Here is a 17,358-nt window from a genome sequence, read left to right as displayed (position 1 = left end):
GTGTGTCCTCGCGATCTTTTTTTCAACCGTGCACCGTGCTGTCTGCAAGGGTTGGGCGCGCTCGCGTCCACCTATCGGTAAGAAAATTGTCCACCCCAGACCTCTTTCCCATTTTCACCCGAGCAAGCCCAGCGGAACGCGAAACAGTTGTGCGAGTTTTTTTTTTGTTTTATTGTGCCGTGCCGCACCAATCAACCATTTCATCGTTTCAAATGGACTTCGAGAGAGAACGAGAAGGAGATCAGCAAATATACAAAAAATCCGCAATGAAACAAACAGAGCACCAGCCCAGACGATGGCATTTAAATTGTATCTTTTAATGAACTGCTTCCAGGGCTGCCTCTGCCCGCACGAAAGAAGCACGTGCTGTGGTGACTGTTGAGAATGCATGGACAACAAAAAAAAGTCCAATCCAGCAGCAGTTACGGCAACTATTCATTACGCCATGCTACTCCTTCTTTAACAGTAGATGGATGGATTATGCACGGTATTATGCAATGTTTGGACCCTTTTTTGGTTCCAAATTCCAAACGTGCCTCATTGGGGAAACAGAAATAGGCCGAACCCTTCCCTAAACCAGCATTATATGGTACAATTTTCAGAATCAATAGAGCTGATCCTTGCGGTACATCCCAGCCGAAGCTTTCCACGGTTGGGATAATCTACTGGAAAAAATCGCACATTGCCATCAAATCGGCCCACGGCTTACTGCCTAGTGAAAGTAATACCGACCATGCGTTAACCACCGCAGAAGACTGCACTTGCGGGGGCACAAAAAACACGCCTTTTTTGCAGTCATCTAACAGTCCTCCCCCAAGAAGAGAAAAAAATAATGCCAGACCCACCCTGTACTTGCGCAGTTTGATTGCATCGTGGTAGTGGTAGTGGTGGTGGCACTTTTTTATGACTATTTTCCCCTCCCCAAACGCTTGTTAGAGCTCTACACACACACAAAAAACCATCCTCTGTTGTGTTTGTTGTGTTTCCTCTTCTGCATCCTCTGCCAGGTATTGCTGATCGGTTTGGGTTGATGCACCACCGCCACCGCCAGTCCCTGCCACCACCGGGCATTGTGGCTCGGGGGCATTGTTCCGCGCTGGGGTGGATTGTGTTTGAATTTTGATTAGCGATCGATCGAGCCGGGTTCGTCGCTTGCCGCTCGGTTCTCGGTTGACCGATGGGCCACCAGAACCGCTCCCAGTGAGGTGGCACGCGTCACTGGCGGCCGATTGATCGACGGCAGGGAAGCGACGAACGGTTCGGGCAAGCCGAAAAGGGATCAGTGACGGTTGCATTGTTGAGCCGTGGATGTGGCCATACCATTTCCAGCGCGCTGCTGTGTGTGTGTTCGCATGATGTATGCAAACGGTTCGATTGTTACCCGGTGAACCGATGACAAAAGCGTCAATGGTGGGACAGTACGGTGAGCTGGCTTGTTGTGACTTCATCGCATTAAGTTGAAGTAACAGTGGGGTTGAGTTTGTATGTGCTGTATTGGTATAAAATCAACTGCAAAATGATCTGTATTTTCAACATATATTGTTAAAATGGTCTTGGAAACAGCACATTTGGCTTGTTTCTGAAAGATTGTAGACTATCAATAAGTTTATGTGGATATAGTATAGGTGTAGTCAATTATTTTATTTATTTTTGGTTTAATCTTCAAACACAGCCACTTTGAATCGTTATCTTTTGGCTTTCTATTCCACTACTTGTAATTTTGATACTTTTAAAAATATAGGAAGCAATCCGGAGGGCCCTGCTTCACGTCAAGTATATTCACAAGTAATTTCCCAAAGATTAAAAGCAAACAAAACTGTCAGAAAGTTAATGAGCTGAATTTCATATAGGAATTGGTCTACAAGCGACGAACCCCATTAGCTTACTTTTGAGGAACTGCTCCTACTGCATCTCTAGTAAAATACTAAAAAACACTAAAAAAATGAAGTTTTATCTTTCTCGCTGAGTAGCCTAGCCATCGATTCTTCGGGTCATTGTCTATTCTAGACGAAGTAAAAGTAGTATTATAATGTAGTTAGAAAAAACATTCAAACATGGAATATGTTACCAAATTGTCACAATGCATGGTTTTCCAGGAGTTCTCGTAGATGTGGAACACTTTTTAGATTCTTTCTTAAGGGCAGAGAACTTCATATGATAAAAATTGGACTATATGGCACCATTTTTGAACAGAATTCTTGAAAATTCCTATTAGATTTGTCAAACAAGGGTGCTATAGAGTCCAATTCACATTACATTAAACTCATTTCAAACAAGAAGGAGCCAACAAAGTGTCCCACAGCTATGAGAACTTCTGGAAAACCCTGTAAAGTTTCCATTTTCACAACAAAAAAAAAAACACTTGAATAGTCCATGCCTCTCAAAACTCTATGTACTTTCGGGATTTATCTTTTGAGTTGTTTTAATAACCATTCTAGATCTACCAAACCATACCGAACAGAACAACATAAACACCATTCCAGAAATTCTCATAAATAAAAACAGTAGCGCTCATAAAACAATCAAAATGAGTGTTGACATTTCGCATAAAGAGAGATTTACATCTTTTAGTAATTATTTCCTCCTAATGATTAGCATCAGCGCGTTTAGAGACGGGGTAGAAATATGAGTTTATTATTATTACCCGCCAGAACGCTAGAACGTCCATGTGCCATTGCAACCGGTATGCGAACTCGACAAAACAATACATTCCCGTATCATTTGGATCTGTTTTTTCCCCGATTCCCTTAACGACAAAATAAACACTTCTAAAAACATCATCTCATTGTGATTGTCCCTCCATACCGCCGCCACTGTCGAACGACGCGTTTGGCAACGAGACGTGTGTACGAACGGAAATGCACTCGGTGGGAAGATCGGACCCCGGCACGATTGATCGAGGAAGCTTCCCTCCTATAATTTTGACCTCGTTGATATGTCACCCAGCCAAAACGAATGGAGGGGAGGGGGTTCGCAGCTGTATTAATGGTACCCCTACGCCGATCCGTCCGCCTGTCAAGTGCAGTTAAACGGCGGCTACTTTATGATCCCACGAACGCGCCCGATGCTGGAAATAATTACGCGCCCGGGCGTCACCAAATCGGAGAGGAGGGAGTTGAGGAGATGGGGTAAGATTCTGACAGCGAAACAGCGGCATTTTGTCACCGGGAGAAGAGGCAAGATTTATTGCTTGGAAGTTGAAAACGCCGACCGACCCGAAGGCAGTGCGCATTGCTCGGCATGGGGATTGCGGGCGTAGCTGTGGGTGGTGGTAGAAGGGGCGATAGAAGAAGACAAAAAGATACGCGAAGGTCATGGGAATCGGGGCGTCAGGGTTTTCCATCTTGGTTGCGGATCATCATCGCAATCGGGGGTGGGTTTTGGTTTTCGTAGCGCGTACGATCTTATTAGGGTGGGTGGAGAACGGTTTGGGTTTTTAACAAATTTTATGGCAAATTTTACACTCGCTACTAGATTTTACAAATTCTACAACTCTACAGTTAGCGATTATTTGCTCCAAACACATTTACTTTTGGTTAAATTTAGATAGATTGTTTAAAAGCCTATTTTTACAATAATTATGATGCACAAAGTACAGCGCCTACCACAACTATATGGGCAGTCGTTTTTCGCGATTTACGGAATATCCATTAGAGATAGATAAAAACAGTGAATGTATGAGTTGTGCAAAATACTATGTTTCATCTTTGTATATTTTTCTCGAATTTTTTTACCTCGTTTTTACACGACTTATGACGAAAAAACAAATTTATGGTCGTACCATAACTATAAAGACACTTCGAAAAACAGGTTTTATGTGCTAACTAACGCATTTAAAAATCGTTCAAAAATATAAATAACATATTCTAGAAAGGTTTTACAGAAATATATTTTTGTACGATTTTTAAAAATTGTTTTTATAACTTATATTAAGGTTTTATAAGTTTTATAAGAGTAATTATCAAAATATATTTTTTTAAATATAAAAAAAATCAATAAAAACTTTTTTCTGTCTGTAATTTTTGTTTTGAAAATGCAAACCAAAGTATGTAAAACAGATTTTCATAAATTATTTTGAAACTGCCATGACAACCTTATCAATTTTGTGAACAACGGTGCGACACAAAAAGCTCAACAACGATTTTTTAGCAGAATCTAAATAATTGCTGCTGTATCTATGTGCTGTAACTATGTATGTAAGTTTAGGAATGTTATCCTAGTCCTATATTTTTTTCCTCCCACCACCCACTTTACCATTAAATCTCATTTCAACATTGTTCGTTGTTTGTCAAACGTTGATCCAATCAACCATTGACGAATCATTTGAGGTATCACTGGTATTTTTGAACGAGTTGTAACTAGTTCTTTATTGTGTTCAGATGGCTTTAGAAACGTTGTTACTTATTTTATCAGATTTGACAGGTGAGAAGACAAGAGTGAACTAAATAAAAACAATTTAATCTGTTTGTAGTCAAAACGCAAATATTTGCAATGCATGCACTTTGAATTGCACTTTTTATGCCCTTGCACTTTCAAACAATCAAAACCCCCGCTCAATAATTATAACTTCAACAATTATTGTACATCCCTTCATTCCACACAGTCATGCACACAACATGCAAATACCCTCCCTTTGGACACTCCCAAAACACAAATAAATCCCCTTGCAGCCTGATTTGATAGCAATTTTCTCACGCTCCTTGTTTTTCACCTTCCACCAGCCAAGCCACCGAGCCAGTCCAATATTGCATGCGAGCATTATTTTCCCTTACCCTTGCTCTCTTCCCTTCTCTCCTTTCATAATCTAATTTCAAGCACCATTTCGCACCACGAACACCGTCAGCACCGGTCAACATCGCGGTTACACGCGAGGTCGGCCAAAAGATTAATGTTCCACCAGCTTCGAGCCGGTGGCAGAAGCAAGAAGGGGGGTGCGGTGGTGGTTGATCCCAGTGGGTGAGTGCATAAATCATGTGCCTTTTAGCTTGTGCATGATCGATTGGCTGGATCGATCACTAGCGCCACCACCAAGGGCCGGGTAGGGTTTTGTGTACGGAGGAAAGGGCGCACTAAATCACGCAGGCCGAATGGACGGATCCCTTCTGCCGGTAGCTTTGAGTGAATATTTTTGGAAATTGTTTGAAGATTTTAGCAAAAAAAAAAAACAGTCAAAATGAAAGGTTCAGAGAGCTTCGCCTGCAATGGAATGAGTTTAAATCCCGTCATTTAGAGCTGTAATTCTTCATTCCGAGCCGTATGAGATCATCGGATTCCTTCAGCTGCTTCAGAGCTGCATTCTATAGTTTGTACCCACATGCTTACCCGCCAACAATGGAATCACGACAAATGCGCAATCAGCACACAGTGGCAGGGAAGTACACATTCGTACAGTGGCGCGCACTCTTCTCGGCGCTGTACAATTGAATTGTGTGCCCGCGAGCGGTACCCAGAACGTGAGCGTTAGAGCAGAATCATGCCGCACGGTGGAAAGTTCAATGTCGTAGATCTATCTTCCGCCGGTTCGACGAAGCAGGGGCCCCGATGCGGAAGATTTATTCCGCACGATAACAGCAAAGTGCAGCCCCGGACACGACGTGATTAAGGATTTTATATTAATATGAACCGCCGGCGATGACGCTATCAGGCCGCTGACGTGCGCAGCGCGACGTCGGTCTCACGATCTACCTGACCAAACCTGTGTGATTAGCGCGTGAAGTAGGGGAGAGACAGCGGGGGAAACAAGGGATCTATTCTAAGCCCTAAGACAGGACCGTTTATCAGAACGCTTTTGCGCATTAGTCACGAAACGACCTGCACAGCATCATTCGCGTAATGAGAAGAACGTGTAAATTGCAGTGCAAAGGAGGACGCTTTGTGCACAAGGTGCATCCAGTAGAGGATGCACTTCTACGCAGGTTAAAGGGTTAATGGCGGCACGTTTTGGTTTGTGCGAGCGGGGGGAGGAGGAGGAGGGATAAAAAAGAAGATAATTTCCGTACGGGGTACGCTTCCATCACGCTTAATGGTTGAATTAAATCCAATTACGCAGAGGTACGTGGTGAGGCATCTTCGCGGCCATTCGCATCGACATTATTTAATTGTTTTTCTTATTAACGTGTATGTTCTTTATGCATTCATTTTGCATTTGCAGCGAGGTGCAGTGCCTTGTTAAAATCGTTCAGTTGCACTTAAATATGAGTGCAGAAACCCGTTTTCTTTTTATTCGAATGCTTACGCGAGGTCAACATTGGGAAAACACATAAGGGGACTTGATTCATTCGGCTCGTTACCGATAAATGTGTCTTTCGGTAAGCGCTACGAAAGCTCTTGGTGGTTGCTTATTTCCTGCAATTATCATTTATCACCTTAAAGAGGATTTAATGAGACAGAATCCCTTGGTAGAACTTTTTCCGCGTACAACACTTCCTTTGGCCTTCGTCCGTCACAAAAGCACACAGGAAAAATTGCACGATTGTTTATCTTAATTTTAAGACCTGTCCATCTAATTAGTTCCTTGCGAAAAAAACACACACACACTCGCCATGTGTCATAATAAGCTTGCAAATTTGTTCACCCTTCCCCTACGGCAAATCCTTGGCGGTACGACCCACCCACCCAGAACAGGACAGATTGACCGGCAGCAAAAATGCGATTAAAATGTCACGCGCTGTACGTTTGGCTGCATTAGCTAATTAAGGGTGCAAACGGCGCATTGGTACGCGGCTGGGCCGGTACGGTTGTATGAAGCGATTAACTTTAGTTCCGGTTACCAACGCCAGAACGATCAAGATCTTCTCCGCCGCTGTCAATCATGGGTTGTGCTGCTTTATGCAAAGGTAAACGCCTCGCCGGTTGTGCTTTTTTATGACTCGAGACGTTATAACTTAATCTGTTTTAATGATGTGACGTCATTTTATGCTATTGTAGGACCTTGAACGCGATTATGAACGGAAACAAAATGGGATGTTAGTGAGGGATGCCTGTGTGATCTGGTGTGATCTTCATTTCAGTGATTCAACAGTAGCGTTGCAAAGGAAAGAGCCTCGTTAAATGTATTGGAATCGAAAGAATACTTTGTTCTTTTTAAAACCATTCAAATGATTTTTCTTCAAGTGCTATAAGGGAAATAATAAGTGTTTCCTGATCTCCCGAATTTCTCCCCCATTGAAGTTAGAGATCATCAATTTGTACATGAGGATCTTATTATTTTTTAAAAAGAAATGCTTGTGCTGCAATAAAATTGCCTTTTGAACTTGTACAGGTGAAATTTAAAGCCTCAAATCACCTCCAAAAAGGCATGACACAATATCGACCTTACGCCGATGATGTGATTATGATTGTGATGCAAACACAGCAAACAACCTTGCAACGGAGGAAACTTTTCTCTCGCCATTTCCTCCCATTGCAGAGCGCCGTTAGCTCCATTCGGAAGCTTCTTCCTATTTTCAATAAACAGACAAGAAAAAAAAAACAGAAAAGAAAACAATCCCGCTGCGCCCCATCTCACCCCAGACTGATGCTTATTTAATGGGTACGTTAATGAGCAACATACCTCCGGGCGAGCGAGCGCCGGCTCATTACCGAAAAGCGGGGCTTTAGCGCCCGGGCCTATGCATTTGGCATGTTTTCCATGCTTTTCCTCTGCTCTGTTTTTACGGTCAGGTTTGAGATTTATGTTTCGAGGAGGTAGGTTTGAGTTTCGGCTTTTCGGCTCTTCGGCCACTGCACACCGCGGTGAAAGCGTTCAATTAATCGCAGCCCACCCCGACTCCCCGGTCGGTGATGACGTCCGTGTACGTACCGTGTGTTGGAAAATCTTTCTGCTTCCTCTTTTCGGGTTAATTTGAATTTTCATTTGCTCGCGCTGTGTGGCGTGGTGTTTTTTTTTTGCGGAGGAAACAGTGAGCGAGTCTAATTAGGTACAAAATCCTAGATTTAGGCAAATCTACGATTGAACGCCTGCGCCGTGCTCTAGCGGCAGAAACTAAGCAGTAGGTGGGGCAAATGCGTTCCCGTTACGTGTTGCCGATTCGAAGTGAAATGATACATTTTGAGGGAGTGGGAGGTATCGTGTTACCGGATAGAGGGAAAATGATTTTTCCCTATGATCGTTTGCATATCGCGTTAATATCGTTTGCAAATTGAGGATAATAATGAAAAAATGGCAATAGAACAATAATTATACTTCGGGAAATAATTACATTCAACAGAGTGGGAGTACAATGTAGGTTAGTGTTTGCGCAGTTCTACTCTATACATAAGATTAGACTATTTTACTTTTTCTTGAGATAGCTGAAAATAGCTTTAACTTTTTAGCAAAAAGCATAATTTGAATGAAAGATCATCTTGGACCTTAAGTCCTTATCCTTAATTCTACATAATAGCATTCTATTTGCTTCATTTTATGATGATCATCAATCAGAGTTTTTATTATAAGTACAGTAGGTGACCGCTAACTGAGAGGCTAAATTTGTGAGAAAAATCCACATTTGCTATGAATTTCTCTTCGTCAGATTCCGGATGTTTCATATGTTGACCTTTATGTGTTTTTCAAATGAGAATCACTCCAGTTAGCGAACCTACTGTATAAGGATTAATTATAACAGGACTTTGGTCATTCGTTAACTGTTAACATTAACTCTATTGCATTTAGAACAGAAAAGCTTTATCTTATTAGATTTATAGCTCAATGACGATGACTAACACTTCTCACTCTTAGTGTAAACAACAACAGGAAAGCTGTTTGAAGATTACTTTTTTGTTACTTCTCAGTTACGTGTTTAATGTATGTGCCACCAGCACAACGTTCGCTATCTTGATGTAGATAAAAAATAAATTACACTTAAATCTTTTGACAAAAACAGGGAAGACAATTTTGCGTTTTGTTTTTCATCTACAGCTTTCAGCTAAATTCTAAACTTCCCAGTGCTCGTAGATAGCAGACTGAGAGAAAAACGGCAAATAATTTCCTCACCCCAAAAACCACTCAGACGATGACAGGGCAGCAAAAGGAGCATCCTCTTTTTGCTAGAAGTAAATACATACCCCTATGCAAGCACTACTTCCCGGTTCACGTACTCATCATCGAGCCGATTTCGCACCAGTCAGCACTTTTAATGCGTCGCTAAAGACGTCAGCAGCGTCAGGTGGATAAGGCCCCATTCCTCCTCCCTCCCCCATCCATTCGATAGGGGGGTCACATTGAGCACGGGGAATCGTCATTCTCACGAAACTCTCCGTTCGTGAACCTTACCGGTATCATCTCTGGGGTTGGCGGTAATTGGTGGGGAGGTACCAAATCAAACAAACCGACCGAAAAAAACGAAGAATCATACATATCGAATAAACGGCAACATCATGTTGAGTGGGTTTTTCGCATCATCGTTTTTTTTTGTGTGCCGTAACTCGGTACAAAAAAACATAACGAAGCAACAGCTCACATGTTTGGCATTGACTCGCGAACTTGCCCCGTGTGCTCATCTACGACCGGCACCAAACTCACGCAATATTGCACAGAAGGCAGCCAACACCGACCGAACAAAAAACTCCATCCAATCGAACGATCGTTTCGGCTGTCGTCTCTTTTTCATTCACCCACCGCACACACCAACAGCAGCGGTACATATAGATTAATGTTGTGCCGTGCCGAGGTCACATTCACGGTTCAATATCTTCTCTTCCGTTACGGTAGTGAGGATGCCGCACAGAACCGCGTTCCCAAAAACGCGCCGCATTGACTAACGTCGACCCGAAACTAATCAAACGAACCCTTACCCTGTGCCTCATCGCAGCCAGCGGAGAATCGTATGCGAAGTTTCGCACGTTTCGGCGCACGATCTCGGCTTGGGTTTTTGGTTGATCACCAGTAATGATGTGCTGTGTAGTAGTTTGAAGTGTGAGGGTTGAAGGGGTGCATGAAGCTTGGTGGATCCGGTCTTTGCTACCGGCACAAATCATACACGGAATCACGGTGATCGATTTTCGAACAAAAAAAAAGAAGAGAAGCAAAAATAACAACGCACAAGTAACGAGGAAGTCAATTTGCCGAGCAGCGGTGATTAATGTGTGTGAACAAGTTTATAACTTCATTTTGTTGATGCGCTTGGGGGAGTTATTTTTTGTTTTATTCGTGCACGGCGACTCACAGATCACTCTAATTAGAATCCGGCAGCCAAAGTCTATTAAGCTTAATTGCATAGAAGGACGAGAAATATTATTTAAATTGAATTTTCGGAATTATTGGGCACGATGTTATATGGGAAGCATGCGGTTTTGCGACGATGAGCGGGGCAGATTTATTGGTGAAGTTGTTTGGCTAATTGAAAAACGAGAATCGTATACGAATGATGATATTGTCAAGCCAATAGTATTAATTATTTTAGAAAACTGAGTGATAGACATAAATTTAAAGTCATTTTTAATAGGAAAAATGAATACTAATAATGCAAGAATTTCTTCTTGCTATTCAAACGTTAAACTTCTTCTAGCAATACAGCTGCTTTTGCAACAATCGACCAACAGAGGCAGCGTTGCATTGTGTGTTCTCTTTCCATTTCCTCCCGGTGCTGCTTTACTCGACTTTAGAGCATCTCGCACTGGTGTTTGCAATGTTTGTGCAACTGCAATTGTGCCGGTGCTCGAATCAAACTCGCTTAGGTTCGGCTTTTGTAACTGTCTCCGAATCGGTCCGGATCGAACGAGAACGAGAGCAGCAAGAAAGGCAACGGCAACAGTACCTGGCTCCAGCGATTCTTGGGTTCATCGCTTAATTGGCCGTTGCAATTGTTCATGGTTTGTGCGGAGTCTCCTCCGCTCCGCTTTCATCTGCAACGGACGATTAGATTCGGTGCAAAGGGAAAGGGAGACAGACGTAAAAAAAAAACAAACAACAAAACAGAAGAATTACATGTACTCTCCCGCTCCCCGATCGAGCTCGTACCGATTGATGGCCGACTGTTGTTTCGTACGGATTGCTTGATATTATTTTTTCCACACCAAATGACTTGTTGCAACAAACTGGAAACATGAACAGGAACAAGTAAAGCAAGCCCTGAAGGGAGAAGTTTCCCAAATGAAGCGGAAAGTGTATAAAAAAATCATGGGAAATCCGATAGACAGTGCAAGATGAAGGCATAGAATTGTGGGTTGTCTGCAGATTAAGCACACTTCACACTAGCACACACACACAAGGTTAAAACAGGGCAAGCGAAACTACAACGCACCACAGCATAAAACGGGAAACTCATAAAATAGGATGATGGGGGAAGAAAAAACACTCACAGCTAATTCTGCAAACGAGTAGAAGGGGTTTAGTTTGCAAAAAAAAGGTGTAATAATGTATCCACCGTCCAGACTCAATCTATCAATGCATCCTCTCTTCGACCTCAACAACAGCAGCCTAACGAGGCGTAGACAATAAGATGGAAGGGTTTTGTGCAACATGACCACCCAGCAGCGCATCCGTGGGGGTTTTTTTTGCGATCATTATACAATCAGCCCGAGTTCACTGATCCTATTTGACCATCATCCACTGGGAGGAAAGCATTACCAGTAGCCAGTAGTGGAACTGATACAATAGCCCGGGCGAGCAAACTACTATTAGCTGGATTGGCTGTTTGTACCGAGTTTTCGTTTGCGAATGAGGTTCGCACGCCTGCGGATAGGATGGGCTGCTGGGCTACACTACACTCTACACGCCGGCCAATCATCATCCCGTGCATCATGGGGTAAGGCCAGTTGCCAAAAGGGTGCTCATTACGGTGGTGGCAGTGGCCGATTGCAGAATCGAACGTTTGCTAATCGGGGTGCGATGGTCGAAAAAAAATGGGGGCACCCATCGGTTTAAACCAACGAGATTTGATTGTTTCTTTGGGGCGCGCTGCTTTAGTTGCTTCAATTAGGCGGATTGTTCCAAATAGGAGGATTTGAGAAACATTGAGTAAGAACACTAAATAAACTAAAAATACATAATATCATACTAAACACTGTATGAGCCATTTGTGGCAGTTTAGTTCTTAGATTTGATCTGTTCGTGAACTTAGCCTACAAAAAGAAAACAAATTAACTTTCCAGGCTGTACTGTACTGCGATTTTTCGTCCTTTTTATGAATATGCTTGTATCGCATGATTCCCGAGCAACAATATAGGAAAGATAGGATCGAAGCTATGCAACGAAAATTTACACGTAACCTATTTTACCGTCCGCAGTGTCTCCTGCCCTTCTTATAGAACTAGGTGTGTATTCTTTGGACTAGAATCTTTAGACGATAGACGTTAAACATTTCAATGCCTCTTATTACATACAGTTAATGTGTGGTTCTATTGATGCACTCTTTCTGCTCCCTTGCCTAAAGTTTATTTCTCCTTCTAGATCACTTAGACTCAGTCCGTTATTAGTTGCAAGCTTATCTTCTACAGTGTAAGACTCTCGAGACCCACTGTCCAGAGTGATGAGATGCTGTAATGCTTTAGGTAACAGAGCAGATTTTCATATAAACTTAGAAAAATTTAAGCACGTTTTCACCAGCAAAAATTAGTTTCTGGTAGGATATAAATAAGGCATAAATTTTAAGTACGGTTATGTAGGCTCGTTGAAGCCAGATGTCTTAAATAAATACGAATACGAATGCTAATGAGCTCATAGGATCTTTTAAGGATACAATAGATAATTTAGATATTGGAAATAACATCACACAAACAAAATAAAACACTAAACTAATCTAACAATTCTATCCAATAAAAAAAAACCTTCTATTTACTTCAAAACAACTTCATGTTTATTTACAAAGATTGGATCAAACATACCTTTTAGAGCTCGACAGCAATTTTATCACTCCAAAAACGAACGAACGATACGTTTCGAGCAATAAATATCTTCATCAACAAGTATCGAATCACAAAAATCTCATATTCTGTCCAAGAAAGGACCCCCAGTAATGAAGTTGTGTTTGTGCGCGCCAATAACAATATCATAACCAACCTGACGTATCGCGCGTTGCTCGTACGCAGCCGACAACACACGCTGTCTGTCTATCGGCTAGCATGGAGCCCCTACACACACACACACACACACACACACACACACACACACACACACACACACACACACACACACACACACACACACGCCTCAGCTCGCGGGTCAGGGGGCAGCCTTAACCGCAACGGAACTGGAACGCACAGTCCTTGACAACTTTTCGTATCGATTCTAAGCCCCGCGAGCGTTAGACGGTCGCCGGTAGGTCGCGTCTACGATCGGCAACACAAGCTCACACCGAGCGGCAAGTGGCAAATGTGTGTCTTTGTGTGGCTGGTGCGCCAACGGAACAGGTTATGCAAACGTTCGCACAAATATGGCCAAACGGGCGGCGACAATGGTGCGTACTGTTTGGGACGTTGTCGGGTGTGTGTAAAGTGTGTTTAGCTGTTTTCGTTAACGATCGTTAACAAACTCGCGACCGGGGTAGGAACACGCCAAATGCTGAGTGCATGAAGCCAACAAGTTTGTTCAACCGAGTATGTTCGAATCATTTACAATAGATGTTTTTTTTTGGGAAACTTTTTTGACAAGCTTGAATTAAATTTCCTTCCGCTTTGTTATTGCTTTGTTTGCAACAATATCCGACTGCCATCGAGTTCGAAACACGCCGGGGCAACTACACGCAATCAAGCTTAATCGATTATTGATTGTACGAATAGGTATGCTTTTTATGCTTTTATACAGCAAAAAAAAAGAGCCCATCGCACCACACGAACAGACGCCCACCCAAAATCAAACCAATTTGGCAGCCCTTCCTCATTCCTTTGAGTACGTGCGCGCGCTCACACACGTTAATTAAACGTAGGCACATCATACAGACACACACACACAGGCGGGCGGATGGTCGGACGCAAATAATCACACCGTGAAATGTACCGCCACTGCCTGGTTTTCAGTGAAAGTTTTCGGCTGACCGTTTTTTGACGTTTCGAGCGGAAACAGAAAACTTGCGCGAAAGTGAAAGCGACGAACCCCCGTCGCTGCAAAAGGGAATGCGCGTAGGACACCGGTCCGGTATGCCGTAGCTGAAGCGTTCCTTCCTTCTCAACTGTTCTAACCGGTTGGTGTTGTTGTTGTTGTTGTTGTTGTTGTTGTTGGGAGCAAGTAGTAACACAACACCCTGCTGCGGAGATGGTCCTCGGGCTATTACTAACAGCAGTGGCAGCAGCAGCAGCAGCCACCCCGAAAGACCCCAGCCTTAGACGACAAAACACAGAATCGAAGGACAACCGGGTCCGGGTCAGCTGCTCTAACGGTGCTACGCAAATATTCCAACCAAGCGATGAATGTTTATGATTATTTGCTGGCTGTTGAATGCCGCCAGAACGAGAGAGGAAAGGCGGGAGGGCAAGGGACACACAATGTGTGGGTGTTTTTGTTTGCCACCATGTCGCGCGCGGTTCGGATGTGATCGCTTCTCCGCGCCCGTTAGGTTTCGTTTCGTCTAAGGTGGGATCGTGAAGGTCAGTCGCTCAGGTGGGCAAAGCGTTACAACTGTGCAAAAGGGAGAGGAGGAACTTGAATGGATTTGTTATTGAAACCGATGTGGGGTTGTTTTAAGAACAAATGAGCAGTTTGTAGTGTGTAGTGTGCAGGGCATTGAATACAAAATAGCAAAAACATTCAAATTGAACTGTCAAGTGCAGTAGAATGAATGGAGTAAAATAATAGCAAGATGTAGAGCAAGAGCAGCGATTGGGAAAAGTATGAAAGGAATACAACAAACAAGCAGTAAAATAGAGTACAAACTATTTACAGATTTTAGTTATATTATTTCCATTTCCATTTCTTCTCTTGTTTAGTTATTATTCCTTTTTAATTAGAGCGTTAGATTGTAGTTGATAGATTTTTGTTATTGAGGAAATCCAACAAACAAGGAACTGAATATTTTGATTACATTAATGAAATACATTTGCCGTTTCAACTATAGTTATGTTATGAGTATCAATAAATAACCTAAATGTACAACGTATTTGATGATCATGCTTGCTATTTCTCATACCCTTTTACAGAAAAATTTCCATAGTTGATAATGACGCTTCTAAACCAATCACTCTAAAAAAGCATAAAGCCATCAAGCACATGCAATTAACTAATTACTTTTTGTTTGCTGCACATTATTTTGTCAACTATCGCTGACTAACTTCAAATTTGAGTCGAGTTTGGCTTTCCAACGACAAAAAATTACCCAAATGCTCTTTACAACTCTAACGACTTCTATGCCACCGAACAAGCGACGAACCGCACAGGAGCACTGGTGGTGCAAAAATTAATCTCATCCAATTCTGGCTCAAGGTAAGTGAAAATTGCCATGTTTTTTGTTATTGTTCACTACATGTTCATGATAATAGTAACGCAAATGAAATCAGAAAAAAAGTTCAGTTCAGTTTCGGTCAGCTCACTGTAGCGTAAAATCGTAATTTCCTATTCGGAACTCCCGCACCGGTCTAAAATACCATAATTTAGTGCATTCGTACAGGGCAGGAATTGGTTTGCGTGTGTTTTCATTTCTTTTTTTTTCTCCTCTTCCTTACAAAACCAACTGCACTGCACACGCCATGGGGCGAACAAGAAGGTGAATGCACCCGGTCGCCAAGTGCACCGGATATTCGATACCGCAAAACGTGATACGGCTCATATTGCGGCATTTCTTCGGTACCGTGGTTGGCGGTTTTGCACGAGTGGCCCCGCCGAATAGGCAAACGCTCACGCCGGAATCGGTGTGATCGTATGGCATGCCCGTGGTGACAAAACGGTTTCATTGCATGATTTTGCAACCCTCATAGAGGAGAGAGAGAGAGCAAGAGAGCCAAAGTGAGCAAAACATCGCGGTCCCTTAGATGGTAACTAAGTTCTCACATCGCACATCTGTCCATCTGATGGTGATGGCGATGACAAGAACCAGTTCGTTCAACCGTCTCTGGGGCCCTCCCCGCCGCCTCCCCTTTGCATTTGCAGAATAGAGAAGCAACAAGGGGGAAGGAAAGCCAATGAGAAGAAAAGCAGGCGCGCCATCCGAAACCCTTCGCCGCCGTTTCGAGGGAGTAATTTAGTAAAATGTGTTTTCCACGGCACGGGGGATCACGGACCACGGGAACAGAAGAACCGTTCGAGAAACAACGGTACCCGGTCGCGCAATGAAGCGCACATTGACTTATTGCCGATCGTATCGTGGGCTCGTGCGACGATGCGACCATCCCGATGATGACGCAGGCCCAACAAAGAGCAAATGAGTTATTGGCCCCCAGAAGGAGAGATACTTTGCTTAAGCGACGTGTGTGTGTGTGTATGAAATGGTTTCGTTCGTTCCTTCCATGGTGTTTAGTGGCCCATACCGTGCAATCTAGGGAAGAAGTTCTACCTCGGCGGAACGAGGGAAAGGTCCCATTCTCGGCAGGGGACGCTCATCCCGTTATCTTTCGGTCGAAAGGAATTGGATCCGGAGCCGCAGGGCTTGTTGTGCCGATCGCCAGTCTTCTGTCACCGTCGGCCGTTGATCTGCTTTTAATGGGTGTGCAATCAAGGGATGGATCGGTCTGTATCGGCCAGCAGACGGTGGTTTAAGTGAATGCTTTTTTCCAGAAGATAGGAGAAACAAAGCAGCTAATGATTATTTCATTAGCCTTGTGCTCAAAGGAAATGCTTTATATTTTCTTCTCGCTCCATTTTCTATCTCTTTTATTTGCTATATTTTATTATTAATTTATTATGTTTTCTCCTGTGCAAAATGAAAAATAAAGCTCAACGGCATAATCCAAACCAGACTTTGGTAAATGAGTTAATGAAACATGGTCTTTAGTGCTGCTAAAGCAACTTAAGAACCATCCTTAACTTTTTTGTAAACCTCACCTAACAAGAACTGGCTTCAAGACGATTCAAAAGAGCTTATAAGAAAATAAATTAGGAAAAGAATCCATGGATTGATTTAAATCAATATACTCAGATGCAGTTAAAACTTGAAGGCAGCAAAGGTTCATTGGAGCAATACTGTGTTTAAATATACTTTACTCATTCTGAAGATCATTTGTTGCAAGATTTAGATTCCCAAACAATCCCATCTTTTGAGTTATGTTTAAACCAATTTTTGCCCATTATTGCAAGTGTCTTCGATCATCCTTAAACCAATTATTGAAATTAGTAGCCTTTTGTGAATATTCGATATTTCTTGAAAATAGAGTCTAGTCTAAATGCTGCCAATCGTGCCAATATACACATAAGCCCTTGATTTACATGCTTTTGCTCACTCACCAATGCTGAACCAAATTTCCATTTCAATCTCATTAATTCCACTCCACCGACTCCAGCTTCGCACGCTTGGC

The 17,358-nt window shown here is 42.8% G+C and overlaps 1 protein-coding gene across 8 annotated transcripts in view; it reads right to left on the bottom strand.

Moving 5' to 3' along the window:
* Positions 1-17,358, bottom strand: part of LOC121592991 (mucin-5AC) — an 81,433-nt gene that overhangs the window by 45,433 nt on the left and 18,642 nt on the right. The gene's annotated exons all lie outside the window — the stretch shown is intronic.

The sequence above is a fragment of the Anopheles merus genome, chromosome 2L, assembly GCF_017562075.2.
Source record: "Anopheles merus strain MAF chromosome 2L, AmerM5.1, whole genome shotgun sequence".
Taxonomy (NCBI): Eukaryota; Metazoa; Arthropoda; class Insecta; order Diptera; family Culicidae; genus Anopheles; species Anopheles merus.
This window is presented reverse-complemented; position numbering and strand designations above follow the sequence as displayed.